Source organism: Canis lupus, chromosome 25 (genome assembly GCF_048164855.1).
Source record: "Canis lupus baileyi chromosome 25, mCanLup2.hap1, whole genome shotgun sequence".
NCBI lineage: Eukaryota > Metazoa > Chordata > Mammalia > Carnivora > Canidae > Canis > Canis lupus.
The window spans coordinates 19,475,217-19,489,356 of record NC_132862.1 but is presented as its reverse complement, the minus strand read 5'-3'; the positions used below and the strand labels follow the sequence as shown (position 1 = coordinate 19,489,356).

The 14,140-nt window shown below is 35.8% G+C and overlaps 1 protein-coding gene and 1 non-coding gene across 7 annotated transcripts in view; both read left to right on the top strand.

Annotated features, from left to right (window-relative positions):
* Positions 1 to 14,140, top strand: part of CCDC91 (coiled-coil domain containing 91) — a 325,203-nt gene that overhangs the window by 287,866 nt on the left and 23,197 nt on the right. For 2 of the 6 annotated variants that reach the window (XR_012017558.1, XR_012017557.1), the window contains one exon: positions 3,071 to 3,395. The exons of the other annotated variants lie outside the window; for them this stretch is intronic. The gene's annotated coding sequence lies outside the window, so the exon portion shown is untranslated. The remainder of the gene's footprint in view (positions 1 to 3,070; positions 3,396 to 14,140) is intronic. 6 annotated transcript variants of the gene reach the window in all.
* LOC140617769 (U6 spliceosomal RNA) lies at positions 355 to 466 on the top strand. The gene has a single exon (XR_012017938.1). It is a non-coding gene; the product is annotated as a U6 spliceosomal RNA (small nuclear RNA).

Sequence of the window (14,140 nt, the reverse complement as noted above, 5' to 3'; positions counted from 1 at the left end):
TAGTTCTTTCTTTAGGCTCATACATAGCAAGCACAAAGGGTATGTGAAGAGCTAGCTAAATTAATTAATGGATACTGTTATCAGATTTTGATCATGAAAAGCTGTGCTACTCATTTGCTTTAGGCTTAAAGCTCTAGTTCAAGAACTTTTACTCCGATTTACAAAACTAAGGAAGAACTTAACAAAAGATTGTCAGGAGATCTGTTCTATAGAGATTTGAACTGCATTATCAATAGTCAAGACAGGAATGTTCCCAACTCCCATTCCTGAAGCTGTAATTGTATTATTTTTACACTCAACCTATTAGTGTCTAATAGGATACAGTCTGGTTCGTGTTTTAAATAAAATCAGTCAGTTCTCACTTTTTCGGCAGCATATATACTAAAATTGGAATGATACAGAGAAGTTTAGCATGGCCTCTGCACAAGGATGACACATAAAATAAAATCAGGTCATAGCAATTCTCATATATACTTCATGTTCTTAAAACTTTTTTCATGCATTAGGCTATGAAAAATACTAGATGCCCTTGATAAAGTCTTTTAAGGGCTACTACCATTTGCTTAAGAATGTACTAATACTGGGGTGCTTGGGTGGCTCAGCTGGTTAAGCCTCTGCCTTTGGCCCAGGGTCCTGGGATTGAACTTCCTGTCAGGATCCCTGCTGAGAGGGGAGTCTGCTTTTCTCTCTCTCTCTCTTTCTGTCTCTCTCTCTCTTTGTCTCTCTCTCCCCCCCTTCCCTTCCCCCTCTGCCCTTCTTCTCAAATCATTCTGTCTCAAATAAATAAAATCTTATTATATGTATATATATATACGCATATATATACACATACACACATATATATACACACACAATTATTTTACTACAATAGTTCTTAATAAAATAAAAGTGATTATGAACTATTTTATAGAATGGTGATGTAGCACTCTTGAAAAATACAGTCTTATACCAAGAAAAAAAATTCCCAGTATTTTTATTGACAACAGTTCTTGAGAGTTCTGTTGTAATGATTTTATGTATTCTATTCACTCATTAACAAATGCCTATTCAACATTTATATACAAAGTATATACTATAAATAAGGTAGATATAATCCCAACAGTGCCAAGGATTATAGTCTAATAAGGATATAGGAAAAAAACAGAACTTACCACACATGTAGGAATGCTAAGAGAGAAGTGGGACAGGGTGCTATAGAAGCAATGGGGACCTAATGAAGTCCTAGTGGATCAGAGAACCCTTCCCAGTGTATTGATATCCAAGCTAAAACTTTAAGAATTAATTCTCTCTCCCTATATCTATTGTATAGGGAAATCTATCTTTAAAATATACCCAGATTCTGACTACTACAAGTGTCTAAGCCACCATCAGCTTTTGCCTGGACTTCTACAAAAACCCCTAACTAGCATCTTTACTTCTACTCTTGCACTGCAAAGTCATTTTTCAGACTTCAATCAGATTATATCACTTCTTTACATAAAACCTTGAAATGATCTCGTGTCACTCAGAGGACCTGGAGTCATTGCAGTGGCCTATAGGGCTCTCCATCATCTGGCCTCCTGTTTCTTCTCTCATCTCCTGAAAACACCAAACCTAACTGTAAAAACACTGCAATTTCTTCACAGATTTTTAGTGTCACATAGCACTCAAGTCAATGTTTTCAAAATTTCACTAAACTTGACCTACAGGTGAAATTGAAGAATGAGCCTCATGATTGAATAAGTGGAACTAACTCTGCTGTGTTTCAGATTTCACCTACATATTATTTTGAGATATCTTTTTCAGCTCTTACAGCCATCAAAACCCAGTGATAAACTACATCTAGAGCCAAATTTCTGTATCACAAAGTACTAACCCAAGATTTTTCAAATATAATGAAGCATCATTCAATTACATTAGTCTCACTTTTTAAATAGTATGTTTTATAACATGTATAACATATTAGTAGAAAAATGTAATATATGTTCATAAATTAATAAGTAACCATTTCTTTGGGCTGTAGAGCTTCCATTTTAGACCACTGGTTTTCTCCACATTTATGTCTAAGAAAAGTTAACTATAAAGATATTTTCAAAAGGGACAGTGTACTGATGGGGGAGCACTTTTTACCTGTTAAGAAAGTTTCACTGTTTCTTGAAGACTCTGCATTTAGTCTGTTTCATTTCTCCTAACTGGAAAACACATTTGAGAGGGAAAGTCAAGATGGAAAGAGATGCAAAATGGTTGTCATAACTGATTTATACCACAGCTATTTCAGTGCTAAATTACAGTTATTTTAAAATATACCTCACTCCGTAAAGATCTTTGATAAAATGCAGGATGGTGTTTGTCTCATTTGTTTGGTTTTATTGTTGTAATATTGTTAGGAAAGCTATAAGCTTAGGGAATGTAGTAGAGAGCCAATAAGACTTAAAACAATTCAGAGAACAGCCAGATTGCTTAGGGAGTAGTCAAGAATGAACTCACTTTTAGAGCAACAATGATAAGCTATTATTTACTTTTCTAAAGAGCAGGATTGAGATCAATTCATGAGTAAAATCATCAATAAATCAAATATATTTATATAGTACAAAAGAATTATAAAATTTGACTCATTTTTAAGGAATTATGGGATGGTGAGTCTATATATATATACACACACATACATATGTATGTGCATTGTACAGAACAGCATATGACTGTTGTAATATGTGACTCAGCTTATCGTTGCTCTGAGCATTTAGAGAAAGGAACATGAAGAAACAGGGCAGACTGTAAAAACCCGTAGTTTTTCATCTAGCATTGAGAATTGTGGCAAACAGTGCTAATTGCCTACATAATATGAAGTCTCTCCTTCTGCCCCACTAATAGAATCCCGGGGTTTTTAAAGGTAGCAATATACACAGTTACAAACAGGCATTCCTCAAACTCCTTGTCAGCCTTTGGTGGCCACATAAGCCAGTTCTAGCCATTGAGGTGTCAAAGAGAGACGATTGAGAGAGGCTTCTGAGAAAGCTCTTTTTCTGGTAAAAGTGGACAGACTCCTCTGGCAAATGTGTTTTGCTTCTCTTTCTTTGTCTTTCCTATCTAGAACACAAATTGATGCCAGAAGGTGCAACAGCCATCTTATGACCAAAGAGAAAAATATATATATATGCTATTTTAGGAAAATAGTCTGGTTCCTGGACTGCTTACTCCCAGAAGCTATCGTGCATCTAATAATAAATTCTTCTTCAAGCCACTGTTTGCCAGATTTCTGTACTCACAGCTGAACACACTTCTGACTGAGAAGAAGGGTTGGGATTTGCATAAGTAAAAATATAGAGGAAAATGCCAAGCATCAAATCACAAGTGGCATCAACAATATGAACATACAATTCAGAATCAGAAATGGATGTCACTTATTTGAACACCAGGTAAAGACTAGAGGCCCCTAGAGTGATTTGTTTTGACTTAACTGTTTTTAAATATATAAATTGCCTTACTTATTTTGGGGAATTATTTTTAATTATTTTCTTTTTTGTCATCTGTGAATTATCTGTAAGACATGACATTCTTTTGTCCATTCTTCTTAAATGAAGGCAGAATTCCATAAGTCCACACTTTTAAATATTCAGTAGTCCATAAGTCGAGTATAGACTCCTGCAAGCTATCCCCCATTATTTTTAAAGACCTTAAATTGTTATCCCAGATAAGCTGTTATAACAATATTGCCTGTCTTCCAACAAGTTTACACCACAGAGATGATATATTCAGAAGAATTAGTCACTTGAACTGAATGTAATTTCTCAGCAGCATTATGATGGAGGACCATCCTCTATAAAGGATTGGCACCCAGCAATATTTCAGTGAAATCGTATTTTTAAAAGTATGAAAGAGACTATAAGGGAAAGGAGGGAAAGTGAGTGAAGAAAAATTAGAGAGGAAGACAAACCAGGAGAGACTCCTAACTCTAGGAAACAAAGGGTAGTGGAAGGAGAGGTGGATGGAGAGATGGAATGATGGGCAGTCATCATTGGGTGTAATGGGCACTAAGGAGGTGATGGGCACTAAGGAGGGCACTTGATGGGATGAGCACTGGGTGTTATACTATTTGTTGGCAAATTAAATTTTAATTTTAAAAAAATTGAAAAAAGTGTGATACTATCTCATACTTTTCTTTAGCTATAATAAAGTTTGATTTAATCAAACTAAGGATAAAGAAAACTCTCAATAGTATAAAATATGTAAGGCAGTGAGTGTGTTAGCATAATGTGTTTGAACTGAAAAATGTCAGTTTTACACAAGGAGGAAAAGCTTCACTTGTCCATTTCCATATTTGGTGTACAGCCTCCCATCAGTTAAACAAGCCTCTGATACCCTTTCAACAAAATCTCTTTTCCTACAGTTAGCCTAATCCAGTTCTATTGCTTATAACCAAAAAACCCTACCTATATAGAGTAGCTGGCTATATCTTATATCTGGGTGAATCTTGTAATTTAATAAGTAGATAGCACTCATCTGGCCTCTGGTGAGAAGGAGCTAGTAGAGTTTTATGTAAGGAAGAGTGGGAATCACTGAGATACCTCACTCTTCTGCTCCCCGTAGGAAGTGAATGAATAAATATATAGGCACAGCTTCACATTGAAAAACACTCCCTCGGGCAGCCTGTGTGGCTCAGCAGTTTAGCACCACCTTCAGCCCAGGATCGAGTCCCATGTCAGGCTCCCTGCATAGAGACTGCTTTGGTCTGTCTCTGTCTCTCAAGAATAAATAAATAAAAATAAAGAAAAAGAAGAAAGAAAGAAAGAAAGAAAGAAAGAAAGAAAGAAAGAAAGAAAGAAAGAAAGAAAGAAAGAAAGAAAGAAAGAAAGAAAGAAAGAAAGAAAGAAAGAAAGAAAGAAAGAAAGAAAGAAAGAAAAGAAAGAAAAAAAGAAAGAAAGAAAAAGAAAGAAAGAAAGAAAGAAAGAGAGGAAAGAAAGAAAGAAAAAAGAAAGAAAGAAAGAAAGAAAGAAAGAAAGAAAGAAAGAAAGAAAGAAAGAAAAAGAAAAGAAAAAGAAAGGAAGGAAAAGAAAAACAAAGACACTCCCTCTGTTCATGGTTGAAATGAACACATTCTAAATCTCATAGTATGTGTTAAACTAGGCTATAAATTGTGAAATTAGGTTATGGTTTAAATTACTGAAGTAATTGATGGCATTTGAATGTTTATTAAGATTAAAGATACTGCCATAAGACATGATATTGAAACTGCCACTTTAGGAATCTTTAATTGATGAACTCTGTTATGTGTTCAGGACAATACATAATACAAATAAATCCCTTACAATCAAGGTCCGTAGACTTCATAAAATGTAGAATTACTCACTAGTAGGTTGAGAAAAGAGAGCATACACCTAAGAAGAAAGAATAATCAAAGACCACTGAATCAGTTGCTTCTTTACCACCAGATGTTAAAGTATTTCCTAGGAAAATGAACATATTCTATAATCACTAAATAGTTCCATGCCTTCTATTAATTTCTTTTTAGGAAAGTTTTGAACTGATTATTAAACTATGCATGGAAATGCTTATATCACTTTAAAGGATTCTTAGGCATATATTTCATTTATAGTATGTAGATCAAGAAGAACTGGCCTGTCTGGCAGATAATGTACTTAAGTGAAGTTTAGAAGAGCAGCTTTTCTATAGCTATAAATTAATCTGCCATTATAGTTTTTGGAAACTTGCTACAGAATGCCAGATTGATAATGGTGCTATAGAACAACCTAAACTGTACGTATTATAATTGGTAAAAGCTGCTTTACTAGTACTGAAGTAGGAACTGTTACCCATTTTAGTATCTGCTAATGGACTTCTTTCCTTCTATTTTTTCACAAAAATCTGGAGTTGGACATAATTATTCAAGACCCAGGGAGTTAAAAAAAAAAAAAAAAAAGACCCAGGGAGTTTTTGACTTTCTTAAATATGCGTTTAGGAAAAAAAAAATGCGTTTAGTTTTTCCAAATTTTCTTGCTCAAAAAATTGCTACTGTTTGCCTTTAGAATCATTTATTCTAAAATGTGGCAAAACTAGCAGAGCACTGGGTTTTGTATACAAGTGATGAGAAAGAACATATTTTTGTACCCTGCACTGAAATGCCATCGTAGTGGCTTGTTCATATTGCAGCCTAGATGATAGAGGCATGATATTCCATGGCCTTGAAAGAGTTATTCTGGAAAGTAAATGCTGAAGTAACTCAGAGATTGCCATTCTATCTTCCCCCAGTGAAAAATGAAATGGATCAAAGCATCTGTAAAGCAAAAACCAAAGTGATTATTCATTTCTTTCCTTGTTTAAGAAACATGCACTTTCACTGTGCTACACTTCTCTCCTCTGACCCTGATGCCAGTAATTGCAGATTCAGATTTACCACACAGAGTCTGACCCATAGCTATACCCAAAGAGCAACCACATCCAAGACACAGAAGGAAAGCCAAAAATAATGAAAGCCTCTGTATCTGAAAAGATGCTTATTTAAGATCTCAGGTAAGCCTATAGAATTGTGGACTCAGGCAATCAGACATCAATCAGACATTCAGTTTCTTTTCACTTCCTTGTATTTCTTGAAGCCCTACCAAGAAGTGCTCCAACAGAGAGCAAACAGAGATGACTGCTTCAACAGCACCTTTGCTCCACAGAATTTTCTTTTGGGTAAACAGTCTTCAGTTCCTATGTAGACTTCACTGTGTGCGGATATGTATTAGGGCTAAAACTAAAAGGCAAATTAATGATAAAACAGACTTCTGAATGCAGAGAGAAGTCACTAAATCTTACTTGCATTTACTTTAAACATTAATTAGATTAGAGAATTTATGCAGATGTAAGACATAGCTACTTACTGTATGTATATACAGTGGGTTACAAAGCAATAGAACTGGATCAGGGTAATTTTAGGAAAAGGGATTTTGTTGAAATTATCAGAGGCTTGCAGAATTGATGGGAGGCTGTATATCAGACATGGACATGGGCAAGAGAAGTAAATCACCTTTGGAAATTCAGAGGCATCCATGTTAACAATGTTGTTATAATGAAAAAATAAATAGGCCAGGGTATCATTACTAGGAGTGGACAGAACTAACCATTTTCTGTGTTGTTTCTCCACTCAGTATATAAATTTCAGAGAGGGAGCATCTGATTGGGTTGGTTTGCGTTACATACCTGCCCTTTGACTAGAGGAGGGCAAGATACCTAATTACAATCCACCATACTAAATGCAAGGGGTAAGAATTAATTCCCCAGTGGAGTTCAAGTTGCCATGAAGAAGGAGAAATAGGTGCTGGACGCCAAAAAGCAACAAATGTTAAGACAACTACCATTTTATTCAGTGTGCATGGTTTATCAGTCACTGTGTTTCATATGCATTATCCTATTTAATCCTTAAATCAAGCCTCATAGTAAGTTATTACTTTACAGGTAAGAAAATTTAAGCTATGAGGAAAGCTAAGTAACTTGTCCAAAGTCAAACCATTAGAAAATGGCAGAATTGAGACAGAGAACAATTTTAACAGACTCCATGTTCCCTCTTGACAGATCTATGTATTATCATTGGTGATAGTATTTCCTGAGCCTCTTACGGGTTAAAAAAAAGATTTTTTTAATACTATGTGTAAATATAGATAGTATATATATAAATATATATAGTACTAGTAGTACTATGCAGTGTACAAATTCTTTATTTGAATAAAGCTTTGGGAATAAATGTTATGTAAATTCAGAATGTGTTAATTTGAAATGGTTTTTTTTCTGATGCAAATTCAGGGTTTAGTTTCTGAATATGATGAATTTATCAGTGAATGACCCATGTAAGCCTGCACATCAAGCTTTATAAATAAGCATGCTATCTCTTGGTTTGTAGGAAAGAGATTAATGGAGATAAAAAGTTTAGGTAGTGACTGCCATCTGGATCAGAAAAAAATTTGCATGAAATAGAATGAACTACTACACTGATTTTTACTGGTAGCATTCCTTTGGATCTTTTGGATCAACTTCCTTTACTGAGTTCAGTTTCCCCATCTGTAGTGAAGAAATACTAATTAATCCCATAATCCCAAGAATGTAATGATCTGATGAATGTAATATACTTTGTTTCTCAATGTTGGCTGTGTTGACCCTTTGGGCCAGGTAATTCTTTGTTTTTGGAGACAGTACAGTCCTTGTTGGATGTTCAAAATCATGCCTGGCCTCTACCTAATAGATGCCAGTAGCACTCACCCTCTAGTAGTGATAACCAAACAACTGACTCCAAAATCACTACCAGTTTTCTCAATGACATTCTTCTGTTTACTAAAATAAGTTTCCTAAGTTATAAAGATATTTTTCCAAGGGACTTAAAAACTATTTTGAATGTTTTTCAGTTGTCTTCCTACCCTCCCACCACTTTTCTGAATTCATTTTTAGGAGACAGAAAGTGCTTATTATCACTAAACAAAATGTTTTCCTGGCCTCTTGGAGCTCTTGAAGTTCATCTCTTTATACTGTATCCAGATCTGACAATCAGCTGATACTAGTACAGCCTTATCCATTTGTCTGAAGTCGGATGCCACCCAAAAGAAACTGTGAGATTGAGATTTCTGTGCTGGAAATTTATCAGGGAGTGCCCTTAGGATCAGTATCTGCAGGGAGAAGGAAATAGGATTGGGCAAGGGAGGAGTTGCAATACAGTTGCATGAGGGCTTTAGCTAATTCTGTAGAGCCCTTGAGGCAAGGGGTCTGGATCTTTATACTCCTATAGTCTTACAATGACCAGTCACTGAATGTAGGAGTCTCTCAGGGAGAGGACATGACTTTGGCCAAGGAAACAATTCCCTGAGAGGGACTCACCTGAGCCCTGCCAGTCACCAACAATCTCAGCAACTAGGGGAATCGGTACATTAGTCCTAAAAGCAGGTACTGGGTGGTACACTAGATTTCATCTTTTGTACCAATCAACTCCATTTCCATTACTAATAAGTTCTTGTAACAGTTTCTTGAGGATTCTGTTTGGTTTTTTGGTCTTCCTTTGTGGGGAAACCTATTAAAGGAAAGTTGGTGTGATGAGCTGTAATCCCTGCTCTAGCCTGTCTCAGGGCCACAACTAATTTTCATCTCCCTCCTCTACTCTTTGTTCTAGATCTCTCTTACTCTTGGCTGAACTCTACTGTTTTAGGGGCTTGCTGACGAAATAAACCTGACTCCCATCCATAAAACCTCTAAGATGCTGTTGCCATGTGTTTCTTAGGCCACAGCTGTTGAACTTGTCTGTTTACATAAAGATTAGGCAAAGGAGTTCTAAGAGATGCCCTACTGGGTCACCTGGATGTCAAACATAGTTTTACACTCCCCATTGTGCAATTTCCTATCTCCTCTTTTTTGATCAGGATCAGTTACCTCTAACCTCTTTCCTGCCTACAGTTCTTGGCATGAGGAGCCCAAAGTGACCAGGTAGCAGTAAGAGCTTAAAGTTTAGTGAGACTTATTTTATGTCCTTTGGTGGAACATCATCACTGTTCTAGGAATCAGGACCTCTAAAGCCTAGGGTTTGCAGGAGTGGGAAACACAGATTCTCCATGTCAATTATTAAGAGTGATGATGGGGCGCCTGGTTGCCACAGTCAGTTAAACATCCAACTCTCAGTTTCCATTCAGGTCATGATCTCAGGAGTGTGAGATTGAGCCCCATGTCAGGCTCTGGACTCAGCGTGGAATCGCTTAAGATTCTCTTTCTCCCTCTCCTTCTTCTGTTCCTCCCATTCGTGCTCACTTTCTCTTGCTCAAATAAATGAGTATATCTTAAATAACAAAAAAAGAATGATGATAAATACAGCCACTCTGCTACCTCTTAGCTCCTGGACCTATGAATTCTACTTCTTAGAAACACAGGTCCTTATAATGGTTGTTGACTTAGAGTGTGTTCTGTGTCCTAGAGAATGAATTACAGGATATCATCTCCAAGGTTGAGTCCTAGCTGTATCTTCCATAGACTATTCCATCATTCTCTTAGGCTTGCAGCTTCTGGGCTGTGTAGTCTGTGACAGCACCTGGACTATCTGCCATAGCAATTACGGTATTTCTACTTCATGATATGTAGACCATTGCTTTCCATTATGCTTCCAAGAGCCATCATAGCAGTGTCTTAGCTGCATTTCATATAGTCTAGCTAGGGTATTAAATCTTGTGAGAGAATGCTCCCATATCAATAATCTCCATTATCCAAACTCATATTCTATCTCCTCTTGATCCAGCACTTTCTCATATATAGTCTCCTGCTTCCTGATGGTACATGTCAACTAAGTCCTACCGTTCCTTTGAGGTATAGTCCCTTTCTTCCCTTAGCAGGGACAGCACTTCCCAGGTTGAGTTTTGACGTAACTTGATCCATGGCATTGGTCTGGGGGCCAGGTCTTGAAAAGGGAGGTATAAATCCTAGTGGTGGGATGTAAATGTGTAAATGAGTGGTGAGGGTATATGTGTCATCCTGCAAGGAAAGTAGAAGGCTATTTATTGTTTTTAAGGAGCAAGGGACTGCTCTTCTCTAGATAGAAGTTTTAAATCACAGTTTAATAGAGCTTAGTTCTGGTTAATGATGTGAATGACTTAGAGTTTTTTTAATATAATTATTTTATTGTTATTTTTTAAACATTAATATATATAGATAATCATTGTATAAATATGCATGTTATTTAAATATGCATGCTTTTTATCTGTATAAAAAGATATGTATGATAGCTAGCTAGATACTATCCAAGTGAAAATATTTGGATGACTCTTCAAGGCTGATAATAATGGGAATAAGAAGGGGAAAAACAGAAGGCTCTGAAGCACAAAATTACAGAAGTTCTATTTCATATAATATGAATATAATATTTTCATGTTTCAAGGCTACTTCTAGCCCAAACTATTGGTGAAGGAGTATTATTTTCACTTAGATGTAAAAAATCTGTGTGTATTGACTCAAGAACTCTTCTCATATTTCTAGACTGCTAATAGTTTGAAAACTCCAGCAGTGTATCAGTACTTATTCCTGTACTCTTCTGAGAGTAGAGTTATAACAGCAGGGAGAGGTACCAGTATTGAAAGGAAGATTGTCATCAAGAATTGAATGTTGAAATTGAAAAGTATGGAGAAACTGGTTTTTAGATAAGAAATGAAAATAAGAAATAGTTTCCCTGAAAGCCTTTCATGTTCCCTATCCAACTTGCTAATTCTTTTCACATAATTATACTTCTAAAAATAGTTGGATAATGACTTGTTTACTAAGTTAATTTATCACGTAATTATGGGACCTCTATTATGTGCTTAATCCTTTGGCTAATATGAGAATAATTTTTCCCTAGAAGAACACAATATCTAGCCTTCTCTTCAATTTGAGGGCATGGGCAGGGGATAAAGACTTAGTATGTCTAAAGTAGGTTTCTTGATTTCTACCACCCATTCTCTGCCAGATGTTCTCCTTCAAAAGTCTTTATTATCTCAGTAAAAGGTACCGGTCACTCAAATCAAAATCCTTAAGTCCTCTTTCCACAACTTGCATAGTGTTCCAACAAAACTGAATAATAGTACACTCTGGAATGATACTGAATTCATCAATTAATCATCATCTTCCCAGTGATTCATCTCTAGACCAAGCCAGCATCATCTTTCAGAGAGTCAGATATACGTCCAAAATATTAAGTCAATTGCCATATCCACTACTGTGTCATAAGACCAAGCCACCAGCATCTTTACCAGAACTACTTGTTTCTACTTTTGTGCCACCTAACCCTGCTGCAATGCATTTTTCATACAGCAGCCAGTGATCTATCTTCTCAAAGCATAAATCTGATCATCACATTACCATGCTTGAAATCTTCCAAAGGTTTACCAAATGTTACCTCTTCAGAAAGTCCATCCCTGGCTATCTAATCACTCCATGTTTTTCTCTCTGCCGGCCATGCTCTACCACCAATGCCTTTTCTTCCCCTAGCACTTAATCAGTTGCTGAAATTATTTTATTTACTGTTTTAGATTATGTTTTCTATTTCTCTCCAAGAAGAATAGCATGCTTAAAAAGAAAAAAAAAAAAAAAGGCATGTGTCCCAATGCAGACACCAGTGCCTTGATATTTTATAGTCCTTCAATAAATATCTGCTGAATAAATGAGAGTGGAGGTCACAGCAAGGTCTGAGCCTGGGGTGATTCCTCTTACTGAAATAGTTATTCTGTCCGGTAGAGTCTGAGGAAAAGCTGTACTTACTTTGTTTCTTTGTTTTTATAAAAGACCCCCTGCACTGTGTCTGCATCTCATATGTCAACTTTATGTTGAAAAAAATGTGTTGATGTAGTCTCTTGCTGTCATGATGCTGTCAGGCTTCTGTCTCCACCATAACCATGAATGTTACTTGTCACTGGCAGATGAACATGATTTTCAGCCATGAGAAAATAATAAAGGTTCTTAGTTCTAGGGTATTCTAGGATTTTTCATAATGTTTTCAATGAAATAAATTAACTTCTATTCTTTCATTTTACGGAATGGCTCTGAATGTCATTAAAAACACACATGTTTGTGACTAGATGGATTTCAGTACTTAACATCTTGTGTTAATCTTGTTTTTTAAATCACACTGCCAACCACTTCTGCCAGTTGGACCACCCATATCTGGGTTTCTGTGGTGCATTCTTTTACAAATAGGTCCTTTTTTCCAGTGGATTTTCCTACCTTTTCTACAAATACGTGTTTTCTACTTGCAAGGAAAAAGATACCACACTAAGCAACAAGTTTATGCTCCTCAATCAATTTGAAATTTTTGTCAAATTTATTTTTATTTTCCTAATACGGGAAAACTCATTATATTAGTAGAAAGAATATTTTCTCTAGTTCTCAAGTCTGATTTAAGAGTGGAAGAGATGCATTCTAGTTAGATGTACAGGGAATATGGATATGTCCTCTTGGAGAATTCAAAATTAATGCCATTTCTCTTCCCAATTCCTGCATTTTCTTTTCCAATGTCATTGACTCTGTCAAGCAAGATGCGTTTAGTGAGGCCAGGTATCTGGCACTATAAAAGGTATTGTGGGATAAAGCGGCGGTTGACCAAACATAATTAATGGGACTAAGCCAGCTTGCTGACGTGTTTTTTTTTAATAAAGTTTTATTGGAACACAGCTACATCCATTTGTTTATGTATTACCTATGGCTGCTTATATCCTACAAGAACAGAGTTGAGTAATTGTGACAGAGACCATATGGTCTGAAAAGCCTGGATTATTTACTATCTGGCTCTCTACCAAAAAGTTTGCTAGCCCCTATATAAGTCATGTCCCCCATTCCCATAAAGTTTATGAATTAATTGGATTTATTGTGAAAACATGGAGTAATTGGCAAATCAGTAAATACCAAATTGTATGATACTGAAGAACATAGATACCACAGAATAGTTATTGGTTGGGAAATAAATCTCATTTACAAAGGAGCTAATGATTTTAAAATGTTGAAATGTGTAGAAATTCCTTGTACTGCCTTTCCTTGATCATTCTGTGCTTTTCTTTGTCAAGTCCCAGATATGCTATGAAATTAAAAGAAATTTAAAACTTTATTAGCAAAGCTAAAGTCCTCCATAATCCCCCAAGTAGATGTGCTAGAGAAATAGCACAAGATTCTTAAGATCACAACATGCCTAACATATCACTGATCCTCAGCTATGTTTAAATAAATGAAAGAACATGCAAACTATAAAGGAAGAGAAGTTCTGTGCAAATAATAGCTAATGTTATTGAGTATTCAAAATGTGCCTCCTTCGAATGGTGTTTCTCAGCAGTAAAGAAACTGGCTTTTTTAAGATTAAATGGTAGCCAGAATGTAAACTACTCTGCTTAGTGTCTGACACATGGCACATTGTAACCGCTTAATAAGTTTTTACTGTCACTATTTAGAGGAAATTGTGTATTTTCTTTCAGACATAGTACTCATTATACTGAGGTGCATGAAAATAAGTAAAGCCCGTAAGTTAACCCTTGATTGTCTCACTCTCAAATACTAAGAAAACATCTGTATTTAGAAAATACATAACAGAGTGAGTCACAGTAGTGTAAAACCAGCTAATTCATCAGTATAGAAACGTCTTTTTTTTAATTTTGTTGCACTGATTATTAATAACATTAATATATTTTAAGCAGCAAGAGAAATT